The sequence below is a fragment of the Dipodomys merriami genome, unplaced genomic scaffold (genome assembly GCF_024711535.1).
Source record: "Dipodomys merriami isolate MVZ:Mamm:240054 unplaced genomic scaffold, mDipMer1.0.p SCAF_557, whole genome shotgun sequence".
Taxonomy (NCBI): Eukaryota; Metazoa; Chordata; class Mammalia; order Rodentia; family Heteromyidae; genus Dipodomys; species Dipodomys merriami.
The window spans coordinates 304,422-309,615 of NW_027206132.1; the positions used below are offsets into that span (position 1 = coordinate 304,422).

At 34.9% G+C, this 5,194-nt stretch overlaps 1 pseudogene; it reads left to right on the forward strand.

Annotated features, from left to right (window-relative positions):
• Window positions 1-422: 422 nt before the first annotated feature.
• LOC138812017 (U6 spliceosomal RNA) lies at window positions 423-519 on the forward strand (annotated as a pseudogene).
• The last annotated feature ends 4,675 nt before the right edge of the window (window positions 520-5,194 follow it).

The window sequence follows — 5,194 nt, forward strand, 5'->3', positions numbered from 1 at the left end:
ATGGAAGAAGGGTAAAGGTTCAGGTAGATATTTGTCCCAGCAAGACCTCATTTGGGAAATTTTAAGCTGCAGAAGTTTAGAAGTAGCTCTTAAGTAAGGCTTACTTTGAATCCATTAGCTCTACAAAGCTAACTGAGTTGATAAATAAGTACCTGAAAAGCCATCACCTTTGGACTTAGTTGAAAAGGTTTCAAAGTATGATCAAATTTAAACTGAAAATGACAAAATAGACACTGAAAAAAATTGTAAATGTGAGTAATTGACCAAACGATATGTTTTTTCCACTATACACAGAATTTTAGAGAAATAAGATCAATAGCATTTTTAGGAACATTAAGAGTTCCTAGTTACAAATAGGGAACCATGGATATATGACTGTATAAAGATTGCAACATTAAGTACTTAAATTTAGAGGGTACTGCATGCTTCAGAAGCAGGTCTACCCAAATTACGATACAGAGTTTAACATGGCACTTGCACAAAGATGATATGAAAATTTGTGAAGTATTCCATAATTTTCATTATTCTGATGCAAGAAATGAAAAACAGTTATTAAAAAGTTAATTACAAAAAAACAAATGTAAAAATACATGTAATTTATAGAACTAAAGGTTAGTTTGACATCAGTGTATTAATTCTTCACCTTAGAAAGGCCTTTACATAGCATAACCTTTACAAAAATTGAAATTAGATAACATTGTAATTTTATCCCAAAGAAATAAAATAATTTAAGGACCTAGGAAAAAAAAGAAATCTTAAATTTCTTCTATATGGAATGCAATGTGAAAGGACACATTTATTAATGAACCTATACATTATATAACAATGTAGAATTCCAAGTATTATATCTAGGAGCGAATGAAATAGATTATGGATATTATACAAACATAGATATACTTTTTTCAGAAAACTACGAGGAAAAACTTTAGTTTCTATACTATTCATTTCAACAGATAAGTTAAAATTATTTCTGATTTAAAAAAATCACAAACTGCAGAAATCATTATAGATGTATACAAACAACTCTTGAATACATTTTGACATCAAAGTCAGGCAATTCACTTGGAAGAATACCATGGAATCCATGAATTTTTAAAGTAAGATACTGCTGTTACTTTGTATTGTGAAAAAAAATTAAGGGACACAAAGGATGGACTGGCATTTTTGAAATTTAAGAAACTTAACCAAACCATTATGACTTAGGAGAACAATTTGTACAGCCTTCCACAACTTCAAAGAGGTAGTGATACATACTTATCCTTTTGGCAATATTAAATGCAGTTTCTTCCAAGTTTTTCTTCAGACCTGGTTTGATATAATGGTTCAAGAGAGTATCTTTTCTATTTCTATTCCCAGCAGCAAGATGCAATGCAGTCAAGAGGCCTTATTTTGGGTATTGGTATCTGCATCATGATGAATTAAGAAAGAAGCCACTCTAATATTATTGTACATATAAGCACTGTGCAGGGTTGTCAGCCATTCAGAGTTATTGCATGAATATCTGCCTTGCGCTACCAACTCATGGACAATGTCTAAGTGTCCACTCTAGGCTTACCAATGAAGAGGGTTATACTCATCCTCATCCCTAGTATTCATCTGAGTGGCCTTTTTGGAAAGTAGTCTACACACGGTAGTAAGCCAATTAATTTCAACATCCCAAAGAATAAATTTGCTTGGATCCTACACCATATTTTTTTTTTCTTGCAATTGATACCATTTCTCACTTTTTCATCTTCTTCCTTGTCTTCGTCAAAATTTCCTAACCAGGGACTTTGAGTGCAAGTGGGAATGAGATGTCCACGTATTTCACCAAGAGTTCACAATGGTTGAACTGGTCAGAAAAATCTGGTGAATTTCCTGCATATGATTTTTCACCATGATTTATTTTCTCTTTTTCCATTTTTACTATTTTAAATTATTCGAACTGCATAGTAGGGAATTGATAGAGAGCAGAGGAAAGATTTTCCTCAGTATTCAAAAGTAGAGGCTGAAAATGAGGACCAGTGGGGTCTTCATGTGTAGCTTATTTTAGGAATGAGAAAATAGGAAACAATGCCTTCTATGTCAATGATTTGGGAAATACCATGTTATAGTGTAAAAGAACTCACTATTCAACATAAAGGCTTTAAGAGCTTTCTAATAGCTTTCTAATGTTGGTATCCAACATTAGAAAAAAATGTATAATGCAGTAGTAAAATAGAAGTCCTTTGTATGACTACCTAAATTCTTGTTTTTTTTTTAAATAGCTATACAACTCTGAATTTTTTAAAAAATTTTTATTGTGAACATACTGTACAGATGGGTAACAATTACATGGGCAAGATAATGAGTACATTTCTTATCAAGCATTGTAGCCTCTTCTTTGTTTACACTTCACATCCCTTCCCAGCCTCCCCCTGCCTCCCACCCAATCCTCCCCCCACAGCAAAGTTGTAAAGTTCATTTTCGACATGACAACATGTACTTCTCATTGTTGCACCTGATCCATCTGTATCCTTATTTAAACGAATTGTTTTTCCCCATCCCCTCCTCAAATTATACCAACATCAAATAGAGTGAAAGCAAGGGTTATACTGTAGGGGAGGGACATACAAAGCAACAAAGAAATAATCTTTTATATGCGTTAGAAACAAATGCATGAAAGAAAAAAAATTTTAAATATATATCTAAGGGTTCATTTTCCTAACATCACACTATCTGACCTCTGCTTGACTCATACATATACTAGATATTGAAAATAAGGGAAACCATGGGACCTATGTTTATTTGAGCTTGGCTTATTTCAGTTAATATAAATATTTCCAAGTCTTTCCATTTCCTAACAAATGGGGAAATGTCATTCTTTCTGATGGAGGCATAGAATTCCATTGTTTATATATACCACATTTTCTTGATCCATTCATCTACTGAGGGACATCTGGGTTGATTCCATATCTTAGCTATGATAAATAATGCTGCAATAATCATAGTTGTGCAGGTAGATTTAGTGTGGTCTTGTTTGTAAACATTTGGGTAAATGCCCAAAAGTGGGATTGCTGGGTCATAGGGGATCTCTATGTGAAGTTTTTGAGGAACCTCCATACTGCTTTCCAAAGTGGTTGAACAAGTTTACATTCCCACCAACAATGAAGTAAGGTTCCCTTCTGTCCACATCCCCTCCAGCATCTGTTGTTGTTAGAGTTCTTGATTTTTGCCATTCTAACTGGGGTGAGGTGGTATCTCAATGTTGTTTGGATTTGCATTTCTTTTATGGCCAGGGATGTTGAGCATTTCTTCATTTGTCTATTGGAAATCCTTCTTTCTTATTCAGAGAAGTTTCTCTTTAAGGCTTTCGCCCACTTATTTAATGGGCAGTTGTTTCTTTGAGGATTTGTTGTTGGGGGATTTAATTTTTTGAGTTCCAAGTATATTTTAGATATGAGACCCTTGTCTGTTGTATGGCTAGTGAAGATCTTCTCCCAATCCGTGGGCTTTCTGTTGATCTTGCTAGCTATGTCCTTTGCCATGCAGAAGCTCTGCAACTTCATGCAATCCCATTTGTCCAACCTTTCTTTGATTTGTTGTGTTTCCAGGTCTCTATTAAGAAAAATTCGGCCTGAGCCAAGGAGACCTAGGGTTTCTCCTATTCCATCCTGTAATGTTTTCAGAGTTTCTGCACTGACTTTGAGGTCTTTGATCCATTTCGAGTTGATTCTGGTGCAGGGTGATATATAAGGAACTAGCTTTAGTTTTCTACAAGTAATTAACCACTTTTGCCAGCACCACTTACTGAAGAGGCTGTCCTTCTTCCATTCTATTTTTTAGCTCCTTTATCGAAGATTAGATGGCTATAGGTCTGTAGGTTCATTTATGGGTTTTCAATTCTATTCCATTGGTCCTGAAGTCTGTTCTTATGCCAATACCAAGCTGTTTTGATTACTATGGCTTTATAGTAGAGTTTGAAATTTGGTATTGATATTCCTCCAGCAGTGTTCTTTCCGTTGATGAGCGTTTTTGCTATTTGGGGTCTTTTATTGTTCCATATGAATTTTTGGATTGCCTCTTCTATTTCCTTGAAGAATGAGGTTGGAATTTTGATAGGTATCGTGTTGAATTTGTAGATAACCTTGGGAAGTATTGCCAGTTTCATGATGTTAATCATTCCAATCCAGGAGCATGGGAGATTTTGCCATTTTTTAAGTTCTGTGTTGATTTCCTTTTTCAAGATTTTGAATTTTCATCATAGAGGTCCTTCACTTCTTTAGTAAAGTTAATTCCTAGGTATTTTATTTTTTGTGGGGGTATTACAAATGGAGTTGCTTTCCTAATTTCAGCCACACTTTCCTCATTGCTGGCATACAGGAAAGCCATTGATTTTAGGGGATTAATTTTATACCTTTCTACTTTGCCAAAGATTTGAATCAATTTGAGTAATTTTGGAGTGGAGTCTACGGGATTCTTTAAATACAAGATCATGTTGTCTGCAAAGAGGGAAAGTTTTATTCTTCTTTCCCTATTTGGATACCCTTTATGTCTGCATATTGTTTTACTGCTGTAGCTAGAAGAGAAGTGGAGAGAGTGGAGATCCTTGTCTTGTTCCTGAGTTAAGAAGAAATGGCTTTAATTTTTCACCATTATGTATAATGCTGGCTGTAGGTTTGTCATATACAGTCTTTGTTGTGTTGAGGAATGTTCCATGGATTCCTAATTTTTCCAAAACCTTCATCATAAAGGGGTGTTGGATCTTGTCGAATGCTTTTTCTACATCTATTGAAATAACCATGTGGTACTTACTCTTGCCCCTGTTGATGTGATGAATAATATTAATTGGTTTGCGTATATTGAACCAGCTTTGCATCCCTGAAATGAATCCTATTTGATCGTGGTGTATGATTTTTTGGATGAATTTTTGAAGTCGATTGGGCAAAATTTTGTTGATAAGTTTTGCATCAATGTTCATCAAAGAAATGGGTCTATAGTTCTCTTTCTTTGATGAGTCCCTGCCTGGTTTTGGGATGAGGGTTATGCTGGCTTCCTAGAATGTGCTTGGTAGTGAACTTTCTCTTTCAAATTTATTGAAGAGTTGGAGGAGAATTGGTGTGATCTCTGCTTTGAAGGCCTTGTAGAATTCCGCTGAAAAACCATCTGGTCCTAGACTTTTCTTAGCTGGTAGGTCTCTTATTGCTGTTTCTAATTCAATGCTTGATATGGGCTT